Below are 12,995 nucleotides of genomic sequence, written 5' to 3' on the forward strand. Positions count from 1 at the left end.
AAGCATTTGAATTTTTTTTTTTTTAAGGAAACAAGCCGTTATACTTCTCAAACCCCAATTTCTAAACACTCTGTTTACAGTGCAACACTGAATCATAACGGAATGTTATTTTTGCCAAGAAAGGTTTCAAGATATCTTTTGCAAAATCATGGTAGGAAATCTGGGCACATGTTGTTTAGTTTTATATTTGACTCCAAACAAAAAAGTAGCCAAAATTCTCTTTGCGTGTTAACTTAAAACTGATTTGCAGCACAAGCATGTTTGTGGCACTTTCACTTTCCTTTTTAGAAGCACTGCAAATTTCTTAAATGGGATAAAAATAATTTTAAAAACACTCCAGGGTAGAAAATAACAGAGAAACCACTTCCAATTTTAAACTGATGAAGGCATGGCTCTGTAATATTATGATCTACTTTCTTAAAGCAGATTCTCCTTGTCACCTCTGTCCCAAATTCCTAGTAATTGAGTTCCCAATGGACTTGAAATTATTCCAAAAATATGTTCTAAATGTATTTGATAGGAAGAATCTATTCTAAATATCATGACTTCTTTTTTGACTTTGTTCTTACGAGTACAAATATCTGACACCAAGCTAACACAAGCACTGAGGCAATTCCTGGAATAATTAGTCTAAGAGTAAAAAAGGCAAACCTCTCTAGATTTTTGTTGTTCCATGGAATATATAGCCAAAGTTCTGTGTTAGATTTCAACTTATATCACAACCATGTAGAACAGGTTTACTTAACCACACTTTTGTACTCAGTTCCATTTGAAAGTCACATTGGAACAGAAGCCAAAAGAAAAAAATGTGTGCACCTATATACATGCTTTTCTATATATGTTTTTAAATGATTAGCTTTTCCCCAAAGTATTTTTAAAGATATCAATGAATTTGCTTCTATCAAAATCAGAAAAATAAAATTGTAGCAAATTTTTATTTTGCTATGAGTAAAACATTAACACTAAAATGAATTTTAATACACCTACTTTTTAACGTTTCAGTATTTTTTTCAAATACTTTAATATTCTTGAAAAATAACAATTAAAATGCATTATACAGGGCACACTTTTTCCCTTTTGCCTCAGAAGTAGTGGCTCAGTGTGGCAGTATAACATCCTGTCTTTAAGTTTTGTATATTTTGTTTGTCATGGAATTTGTGCATTCATTTTGGCCTTAAAAAATATTGTGTTGGCCAGGTGTGGTGGCTCACACCTGTAATCCCAGCACTTTGGGAGGCCAAGGCAGGAGGATCACCTGAGGTCAGGAGTTCGAGACCAACCTGGCCTATATGGTGAAACCCTGTCTCTACTAGAAATACAAAAATTAGCCAGGTGTGGTGGCGGGTACCTATAGTCCCAGCTACATGGGAGGCTGAAGCAGGAGAGTTGCTTGAACCCAGAAGGCGGAGGTTGCAGTGAGCTGAGATCACCCCACTGCATTCCAGCCTGGGTGACAGAGTGAGACTCCATCTCAAAAGAAAAAACACTAAAATGAAAAAATATTGTGTTAAAATAATTTCCATTTTAATCAAGATTATTTTTTACATTCCTTAAATTTTCTACAACTTAAAAGTTGTCTCACTTGTCTCACCCTAATCCTGGGCTCTGTTATTTTCTGATGCTTAATGATGATCTAAACTAGGAACTAGTTAGAAGTCAGCTTCATAGGCAATGTATGTATCTCGCCTGAATTATCTCCATCCTGTTCTTTTTCTGAAGATTAGTAGGAACCAGATATAAGTGTGTAACAAAAGAATTTTTAAAATTTACCTCACTAGAGATCACAGAAAATAACTATATTGATGAAAATGTCATTGGTTTACTATTTCAAGGGCCTATGGAACAAACAGTGATGCTTTTGAAACTTACTTTGAAAATTCAAAATCTAGACCTCAAAAAAAAATACACAGGGGAGTAGAGTTTTATGAGGTAAAACTGTCATTCATTCATGCTCTGATGCCACCACATACCCTGAGGATCTCTTCAAAGGCTACTGACTGGGGCTTCTAAGCTCAGAGCTGAGGGAGAGGCAAGGATAGGAATGATATAAATGTCAACTATACTTTCAGTCCAAGCAGGGCAAGGAGCCCAAATAAAGACTACTTTTCATGAAACTAGAAACCCTCCAGGGGGTTAAAATCTGAGAAAAAGGGTGGAGGAAGAAAAGGCAACTCATGCAGAATTTTCAGTCTGTATGTACATTTTGCTCCCCATAATTTCTTAGGTATTTTGTTTTCAGTGGGAAGATGTTCATTATTCTGTTCAAGAAAAGGTAAACTCTATGAAGGCCAAGACTACAGTGCCTGTCCCATGGTAGGTGCTCAGTAAATATCTAGTGAATGAAAGAATATCCTCACAAGAACAAAATGTGTACTCCATGGTTAAAAGAAGAAAAATTCACCTACTGTACCCTGTGATACTCAATATCTAAAATCAGTCACATAAGCTTCCACTTTAGGAAACTAGAAAAAGGAAAGTAAATTCAAAGCAAGAAGAAAAAAAGAAAGAAAAATTAGAGCAGAAATCAATGGAATTGAAAACAGAAAACTAATAGAGGAAATCAACAAAACCAAATGCCAGTTCTTCGAAAAGATCAAAAAAGTGATAAGCCATAGCTAGGCTAACTAATATTTTAAAAGAGAGAGGTGGGGAGGGAGGATGCAAAAATATTAATATCAGACTGGGCACGGTGACTTACGCCTGTAATCCCAGCACTTTGGGAGGCCAAGGCAGGAGCATCACTTGAGCGCAGGAGGTCAAGACCAGTCTGGGCAACATAGTGAGACCCTGTGTCTAAGGCAGATGTGGTGGCTCACACCTGTAATCTCAGCACTTTGGGAGGCTGAGGTGGGCAGATCGCTTTTAGCTCAGGACTTCAAGACCAGCCTGGGCAACACAATGAAACCCCATCTCTACAAAAAATGCAAAACAATTAGCCAGGCATTTGGTGGCTTGTACTTGTAGTCCCAGCTACTTGGGAGGCTGAGACTGGAGAATCACTTGAGCCCAGAAAGCAGAGGTTGCAGTGAGCTGAGATTGTGCCACTGCACTCTAGCCTTGGTGAAGGAGTGAGTCCCTCTCTCAAAGAAAAAAAAAGAAAAAAGACAGACCCTGTGTCTACAAAAACAAAAAAATACTAATATCAGAAATGAAAGAAGGGACAATACTACAGACCTTATGGACATTAAAAAGATAATAAAGGAATGCTATGAAAAACTCTACACTCACAAATTTGATAACCTAGGTGAAACAGACCAATGAAGGACACAATCTGCCAAAACTTGTACAAAAAGAAATAGACTATCTGAGTAGAACTATATACATTAAATAAATTGAATCATTAAGAACCTTCTAAAACAGAAAGCATCAGGCCCAGATGGGTGTACTGGTGAATTCTACTATAATTTTAAAGAAGAATTTATACCAATTTTCAAAAATCTCTTCCAGAAGACAGAAACAGAGGGAATATTACCTGACTCATTCTATGAGCCCATCACCCTAATGCCAAAATCAGACAAAGTTATAACAAGAAAAAAAACTACAGGCTAATTTCTTTCATGGACATAGATGTAAAAATATTCAACAAAATATTATCAGATATAGCAATGTATAAAAAGAATTATATGCTACGACCAAATGGGATTTATTCCAGGCATGTAAGGCTGGTTTGACATTCAAAAGTCACTTAATATAATGTATCACATCAATGGGCTAAAGATGAAAAGTCACATGATCACATGCATTTGATAAAATCCAACATTCATGATAAAAACTCTCAGCACTCTAGAAATAGAGAGAAAGTTCTTCAGCTTGATAGGGAAACTTTAAGCTAGGCACAGTGGTCCATACCTATTAATCTAAGTGTTTTGGGGGGTCAACACAGAAGGATTACTTGAGGCCAGGAGTTTAAGACCAGCCTGCTATGTTTAAGACCAACATAGCAAAACCCCATTGCTTAAAACAAAACAAAACAAAACAAAAGCCAGGTGTGGTGGCTCATGCCTGTAATCCCAGCACTTTGGGAGGCTGAGGCAGGTGGATCGCCTGAGGTCAGGAGTTCGAGACCAGCCTGGCCAACATGGTGAAACCCTGTCTCTACTAAAAATACAAAAATTAGCCAGGTGTGGTGGTGTATGCCTGTAATCCCAGCTACTCAGGAGGCTGAAGTAGGAGAATCTCTTGAACCCAGGAGGTGGAGGTTGCAGTGAGCTGAGCTCATGCCACTACACTCCAACCTGGGTGACAGAGTGAGACTCCGTCACATACACACAAAAAAATTAGGCAGGCATGGCAGTATGCATCTATAGCCCTAGCTACTTGGTAGGCCAATATGTAAGTATCACTTGAGCCCAGGGTTCAAGGCTGGGTTGACCTCTGATCACACCACTGCACTCCAGCCTGGGAGACAGAGCAAGACCCTGTCTCTTAAAAAAAAAAAAAAAGAAAGAAAAAAAATTTTAATAAAAACATCTACAAAAAACATACAGCTAACATATACTTAATGGTGAGAAAGTAGAAGCTTTCTTACTAAGGACAAGGTAAGGATGTTGTCTCTCACCATTGCTTTTCTATACTGCATTGGAAGTTCTAGATGATAAAATAGGGCAAATAAATAAATAAGTGGTATACAAATTGGGAAGAAAGAAAGAAAACTGTTTTTGTTCACAGATAATATGATTGCCTATGTAGAAAATCTGAAATAGTCAATTCTTAAATGTGGGCTGCACATAGAGACTTCCTTTCAAAGAGTACAGTATGGAAATGATGAAAAAAGAGTAACTTTAACAGTAAGGAAATGTGACAATCCATCAATATCAACAGTGACAAATTATGTTAAAACGTAACTTTAATATGATGTAGTCTTCCTCCTGCAAACCCATAATCCCAGTCTAATCATGAGAAAAAAAAATCAGATAAATTCCAATAGAGAGGTAACCTATAAAATACATGGTCAGAACTCCTTGAAACTCAAGGTCATCCAAAACAAGAAAAGTCTGAGTAAATATCACAGCCAAGAGAAGCCTAAGGAGACATGATGGCTAAATGTGATGTGGTGTCTTAGATGTAACCCTGAAACAGAAAAAGACATTAGGTAAAAGTAAAGAGACCTGAATAAGCTACTCAGGGCGTTAAGACAAGGAAAAAAAAGTCAAACACACAAGGGATGGAAAGAAAGAAATCATTTTTGAAGATAGTTAGACTGTATATATAAACATTCAGAAGAACCCACATATAAATTATAAGACTCAAATTATAAGACTCTGAGAGTTTAGTACAGCTGTTAGATACATAATCAATAGTTTAAGAAATCAATTTATTCTCACACCAGCAATAAAAAATACAAAAATTGAATTTAAAAATATATAATTTAAGATACCAGAAAAGGCCGAGATGGGTGGATTACCTGAGGTCAAGAGTTCGAGATCAGCCTGGCCAACATGGTGAAACCTCATCTCTACAAAAACTACAAGATTAGCTACATGTGGTGGCACATGCCTGTAATCTCAGCTACTCGGGAGGCCAAGGCAGGAGAATTGCTTGAACCTGGGAGGCGGAGGTTGCAGTGAGCCAAGATCGTGCCACTGCACTCCAGCCTGGGCAACAAGAGCAAAACTCCATCTCAAAACAAAATAAATAAATAAAAATTAAAAGAGAGCATAAAAAAATGAAATATCAAGAAATAAATTGAACAAACGATCTCTATGGAGAAACTTATAAAACTCTATTGAGAGATATTAAGTGTATCTATAAATGAAGAATTATATTATGTTCATAGATTGGAAGCTCAATATTATGAAGATAATCAATTTACTCCAAATGTATCTGTAGACTTACTATAGTCTCAATAAAGCCCCCAGAATTTTTTTTTTTTTTTTTCAGCTTAAAAACCTACTCTAAAATTTATTAAGCTATGCAAAGGGCCAAAAAGAGATAAAACATTCTTCAAGAAGAACAAGGTGGGAGATGAAAGAGGATTTGTTCTAGCAAATATCAAGACTTATTGTAAGCTATAATAATTAAGATTGTATAGTGTTGGCTTAGTGGTAGATAAAGTAATCAAGGGAACAGGATAGAGGCCTGGAAACAAATCCACATATACACCAACACTTGATAAGTGACACTGTAGAGATCACTAGGGAAAGGATAAATGTTTCCACTAAACTTGGTGGGGTAATTGGGAACCCATATTAGAAAAATAGATTGGACTCCTTCCTTATTCCACAGACAAAAATCAATTTCAGACAAGTTAAACACTTACATTTAAAAGATAAATAATCAAGCTTTTGGAAGTTATTTAGGAGAACATTTTTATAATCTTGGGACAAGTGGATTTTTTTCAAGAAAACACAAAAAGCTCTACCCAAAAAGGAAAATTATTGCAATTTTAGATTACACTGAAAGAACATATACACCCCAAAACAGCATAAAAGAATAAAAAGGTAAGACACATAATGAATATTTGCAACATAAATATGACAAAGGATTTCTAGGCAGAATATAGAAGAATGTCTACAAATCAATAATAAAAAGACAATCTACAAGAAAAATGGGCAAAAATGTTTGAACAGGTACTTCACAAAATAGAATATCCAAATCGTGAATAAAGAGAGCTCAGCCTTACTAGCAATGAGGAAGTGAAAATAAAAACCACAATGAGGTACCACTATACTCATCAGAATAACTAAAATTAAAACAACTGCAAGCACCAAATGTTTATAAATAGGAGTATAGAAACTCTCATATGTTACTAATGACAATGTAGTGAGGTTCAATCTCATTGCAAAATAGTGTGGCATTCTACACTAAAACAGAAAATACACATATACTGTGACCTAACAATCTACACCAGCTAAGTCTCAACACTGGAGAAATGTGTGCATATGTTCTGCAAGATACATGTACAAGAATGTACATCACAGCATTACTCACATTAGCCCCAAATTGGAAACAATGCAAATGTTTATCAACAATGAAATGATAAATTATGTATTTATATGTTATACAAATTATACACTATAACAGTGAGGTAGCATTCTGTGGAATACAAAAATATAAATGAACCAAATAAGATTACTTGTAACAACATGCAGCAGTGCCCAAACATAATATTGGATAAAAAGAACAAAACACACACACACACAGGCAATGTGACTCCATTTAAATAAAGTTCCCTAATAAGAAAACTAAAGTGTATTGTTTCGGAAAATGAGGAAAATATTACAAGAGTCAGGGTAGTATATATCTTTAATGAGAGAGTTTTAATCAGAAAGGAGCACATTATGTAGGATGCAATTAAAGCAAGACATAGGGCAAATTTGTAGCTTTAAACAGCTATAATAGAAAAGAAGAATGATCTTAATAATCTTAAGACTTCAACTTCAGATCTGGAAAAAGAAAAGCAAACAAAACCCAAAACAAGTAGAAAGAAGAAAATAATAACAGGGTAGAAATAAAGTAGAAAAAACAAAAAACAATAGAAAAATCAGTAAAATTTTAAAAAATGGTTCTTTGAAAAGATCAGCAAAATTGGCAAACCTTCAGGTAGATTGACCAAGATAAAGAGAAAAAGCACAGATTACAAAAAATTAGGAATGAAAGAGGAGATATTACCATTAATTCTACAAATATTAAAAGGACTATAAGTAAATGGTATGAACAAATATATGCTAACAAATTAGATACTTTAGGTAATGTGGACAAATTCCTAGAGGAACACAAATTGCCAGAACGAACTCATAAAGGAATAGAAAACATGAACAAACCTATGACAGGAAAAGATATTGAATCAGTAATTTAAAGTATTTTCAAAGAAAAAATAGGCCCAGAGCTTTCACTGGTGAATTCTGTCAAACATTTAGAGAAAAATTAGCATTGATAGTCCATAAACTCATCCAGATCAAGTGGGATTTATCCTAGGAATGCAGGATTGATTTAATACATGAAAATCAATTAATGTAATATACCACATTAAGAGAATAAAAGGTAAAAACCACATAATAGTCTCAAAAGAAATTATAATGCAGAAAAAAATTTTGAAAAAAATTTAATACCCTTTCATGACTAACCCGCAAACCCTCACAAAGACACACTTTACAAATTAATAGAAAGTAATTTTCTCAATCTAATTAAGGGAACCTATGAAAAACCCAAAACTAGCATTATACTCAATAGCAAAAGACTGGGTACTTTTTCCCTAAAATCAAAAGATAAGGATATCTGCTCTCACCACTTCTATTCAACATTTTACTGAAGGTTCTAGACAGGAAAATTAGGCTAAATAAAGTCATCAATTTGGAAAGGAAGAGTAAAGCTATTTGCAGACAACATGATCTTGTATATATAAAATCCTAAAGCATTTACTAAAAAGTTTCCAGAGCTAATAGACAAGTTAGGCAAAGTGTCAGATATAAGATGAATATACAAAAATCAATTGTATTTCTACATGTTAGCAATGAACAGTTCAAAAAAGAGATTAAGAAAAAAATTCATTCAGAATGTCACTAAGAACAACAAACACTTGGGAATAAGTATAACAAAAGAAGTACAAAACTTGTACACTGAAAACTACAGAATATTTTTAAAATTAAACATCTAAATAAAGAAGAAGATACTCCATGTTCATAGATCAGAAGGTTAGATGGCAATACTCCTTAAATTTTTCTACAGATTTAATGCAATTCCTTTTTAAATCCCAGAAACTCACAAGCTGATCTGAAAATTCATAAGAACACACAAAGGACTCAGATTAAAGTAATCTTGAACAAAGTTGGAGAACTCATACTTCTCCATTTCAAAACTTTCAACAAATGCTGCTGGGATAACTGAATAGCCACACGCAAAAGCATAAATTGTACCCCATCCCACGCCACATACAAAAATTAAGTCAAAATGAATCATAGACCTAAATATAATAGCTAAAACTATAAAAGTTTTAGAGGAAAACTGTAGGGAGTGAGTTCAAGGATTTCTGGATTGATCGAAGAAAAAGATATCATGAGTTGGCAGCAGCACGCACAAGCTTTAGTAGGGTGCTGCTTTAGCAAGTAAGCAGGAGGAACGAGTCCTTCACATCTTGAAACTATCCAGTCTTGGAGGGACCACCATTCAGAAGGGAAGGAGAGCAAGGAAACTTCTAGGAAAGGGGATAAGTCAGAGGCACAGCAGGGAATCTCAGGGTCAGTGAACTCAAAGGACAGCAGCAGCCTGGCATCTTTGTAACACTGGGGCTTATCTTATCTATGGATAGTAAATATTGCCAATTTCATGGAGTATGCAGATCAGGCGCTAAATGGCTAAAAATCTGCTTATTTGGGCTATGTTTAAAACAATTGTATGTGTACAATTTTAAGTCTGGTGCTGGCAGCCTTTGAGCTAATGGATCTCAGTCTGCCGTGAAGAAATAAACAACCGAAGAGCTAACACATAGAGAACATCTCTGAGTCATTTGTTAGGTTGGTGCAAAAGTAATCGCAGTTTTTGCCATTACTTTTAAAGATAAAAACCATGATTACTTTTGCACCAACCTATACTTTAGAAAAATAGGAATATATCTGTGCGACTTTGGGTGAGGCAATGATTTCGTAGACACAACACCAAAAGCACAAGCAAAAGAAGAAAAGAAGAGAAATTTGACTTTATTGAAATTAAAAACATTTGCATTTCAAATGACACCATCAAGAAAATGAAAATCACCCACAAGCTGAGAGAAAATATTTGCAAATTATATATCTATAAGAACCTTGTATCAAAAATATACAAAAAATCTTTAAAACTCAATAATAAGAAAATAACCCAACTAAAAATAATCAAAGGAGAACCAGGCATGGTTGTGCACATCTGTAGCCCTAGCTACTCAGGAGGCTGAGGGAGGAAGATCACTTGAGCCCAGGAGTTTGAGAGCAGCCTGAGCAACATAGCAAGACTCCCATCTTTAAATAAATAAAATAAAATAATGAAAGGATTTGAACAGACATTTCTCCGAAGAAGATATATAAATGGTCAGTAATGCACGTGAATTACCTAGGTTAATCATCCTTAGTTAACCTAGGTTAACCATCCTTAGTCATGATAGAAACTCAAACCAAACTACAATGAGATGGCACTTCACATCCATTAGGATGGTTATAAGAAAAAATGTAGGTAATATCAAGTGTTGCTGAGGATGCAGAGAAACAGAAACCAACAAACACTGTTGTTGATAAACTTTTGAAAGGTTTGGCAGATTCTCAACATGTTAGAGTTTCTGTTGATCCAGCAATTCAATTCCTCGGTCTCCACCTAAAGAACTGAAAGCGTATGTCCACACACACACAAAAAAAGCCTGTATATGAATGTTCACTTCGCTATTACTGATAGCAGTCTCAAAGTGCAAACAACCTAAATGTGTCTCAATTAGTGGATAAATAAAATGTATACATCCAAGTAATGAAATACTATTTGGCAATAAAAAGGAATAAATTACTGATACATGCTACAGTAGATGAATCTCAAAAAAATTCTGCTAAATGAAAGTCAGACACAAAGACCACATATTATGTAATTCAATTTATATGATATGTCCAGAATAGGCAAATTCACAGAGACAGATTAGTGGTTATCAGAGACAATGGTGGGGGTGTAGACAGAAAATGGAGACTGACTGATCAAGGGCGCATGGTTTCTTCATGGGGTGATGGAAAAATTCTAAAATTAGATTGTGAAGATGGTTGCACAACTCCATAAGTATACTAAAGACCATTGAATGGTACACTTAAATCAGGTGAATTTTATGGTATGTAAATCATATATCTATAAAGCTATTTTTAAAAAGAAAGAAAGCAGCACATGAGAGATTTCTGGGGTGCTTACAGATAATATGACTTTTTTTTTTAACCAAGGTTAAACTGGTGTTCATTTTCTAAGTGTTCTTCATTTATGTTTTCTGAACTGCTCTGTATGTTATATTCCACAATAAAAATAATGGGGAAACTGGTTTTAAATATGCCTTTTCAAAGTATATTCACTCCTCACTTTTTCTGATGTACAACTGTAAGTAAAGTTTGACCTCTCAAGAGAGAGCAGCCCATTCCTGCAACCAGCTATAATCAACTATAATCAAGCAATAATCTGCTATAATTAAGGAAGGTCCTACTGCAAACAGGTTTGACTTTCAAGTCAGCCAAACTTCCTCTATGAGGGCCTTCCAGTGACAAGTTCTGGAAGTTTTGAGTTATATTTTAATAAGAGAAGTGCTTCCTGTACACAATGCATGAATAATAATGATGATTGTAATAATTAGATTACACTTAAAGGGCAAAATACTAAAGAAAAAGTCATTGTAAATTTCATATTTTTCATTCTCTCATTGACTTTTTAAAACATCTTGTTTGGAAGTAATCACAGACTCACAGAAATTTGCAAAAATACTCCAGAGTCCCCTGTACCCTTCAGTTAGCTTCCCAGTGGTGATCTCTTATGTAACCGTATTACTGTATTACAATATCAAAACCAGGAAATTGACATTGGTACAATACTGTTAACTAGAGCACAGACTTTATTCTCACATCACCAGTTTTCACAGGCATCTATTTGCCTGTGTGTGTGTATACAGTTCTATGAAATTTTATTCTGTGTTTAATTTGTGTAGCCATCACTACTCTCACATAACTCAGTCCAGGTAAGCTTGCTAAGGGTGGAAGTCGGCCTCCCTGCTCCACTGGGCCCTGCCTGCCCCAGACCCAGCTGGTCCCACCTGCCCTTCAGTCTAATGCCTGTCCAGCCCTCTGACCACCTGGAATGGAATGAGTCTGTGCGCTCCCTCCAGATAAGTGTGCGGGGCCTTCCTGTGCTGGCGCCTGTGACCAAGGCCATGGACAATGACACTTATCCCCTGGCTGCCTTCTAGAGGACGCCAGGTAGGATTCGATACCCAGTAGCAGTCATTGCTGACCTGGACACAGGTCAAGAGGAAAACACCTGGTTCAGTTACCTGAAAAGGGGCTACCCAACCCTATCAGACAGCAGGGACAGGGTGGTGGTGAAATGAGACAAAGACCACTGCATCCTAGAGTCCCACCTGGCGGAAAGTGGAGAGCGGCATGGAGCTCTCGGATCTGAATGTCTCTGGTGGAGAACTACTCTGTGGACGATGGGAGAGGGGTGACCTATCAGATGGAAGGCAGCAAGGCCGTGTCCTGGGTAATTCTCTCCGAAGGCGATGGGGCACTGTAGGGCTGTTCATGGCAGTAGAGGGCGACCGTCTGTAGGAGGGTGGCCTGGGCAAGGAGGGGGCATAGTGACTGAAAACGTGGAATGGGTGAGAGTGGCAGGCCACAAGGGCAGCGTGGACCACAAGAACAGGTTATGTAGCTGCAACATTCCCAGGGCCGCCATGGAAATTCAACTATCAGGCTGCCTCACCCCTAGTCCGCCTGCTGGAGAGCGTTACTGCACTGGTCCTGTCCCCAGCACTGCAGCGAGGACTCCTGAGTGCCACCCAGGACTTTGGTGTTACATTTCCGTCAGCCACATGGGGGAGGCGGGCCGCGCGCACATTCAAGTTCATTCTTCAAGTTCATCCCCAACACCAACGACCAGATCACTGTAGACCTCAAGTCCAAAGAGGACAGCGGCCAAATCACCACCTGTATCATGGTCTTTCTCCCTCGACAGACTAGTCCTTCTGCCGGGCACCAAAATCCGAAGTGTAAAGTACGAAGGAACAAAATTTATTTAAATTTTTAAAATTAAAACATTAAGCAAGGCTGAGGGGTGGGCAGTTTTTAGCTACACTGGAACTCACATTTTAAAAATGCCAAAAGACTGCACTTTTGTTTTGTTTTGTTTTGTTTTGGGGACGATGAGGTGTATGCCTGGTTTAGAGATCTCCAAAACAGGGAGTTCAGTCCCAGGCTGAGAAAAGGGGCAGAGGTTCAGGAACCTCGAGGCTGCTCTGGCCAGAATGTTTCTCTGTGCTGCCGGCTGGTGGTAAAACTGATCACTGCAGGCATCTTCAT

The 12,995-nt window shown here is 36.9% G+C and overlaps 1 protein-coding gene and 1 pseudogene across 2 annotated transcripts in view; one reads left to right on the top strand and one right to left on the bottom strand.

The window, feature by feature from the left end:
* The window catches only part of LOC112622349 (cytidine monophosphate-N-acetylneuraminic acid hydroxylase), a 354,146-nt gene that overhangs the window by 59,130 nt on the left and 282,021 nt on the right, over nucleotides 1–12,995 (bottom strand). The gene's annotated exons all lie outside the window — the stretch shown is intronic.
* Nucleotides 11,747–12,635, top strand: LOC112622351 (annotated as a pseudogene).

The sequence above is a fragment of the Theropithecus gelada genome, chromosome 4 (assembly GCF_003255815.1).
Source record: "Theropithecus gelada isolate Dixy chromosome 4, Tgel_1.0, whole genome shotgun sequence".
Taxonomy (NCBI): domain Eukaryota; kingdom Metazoa; phylum Chordata; class Mammalia; order Primates; family Cercopithecidae; genus Theropithecus; species Theropithecus gelada.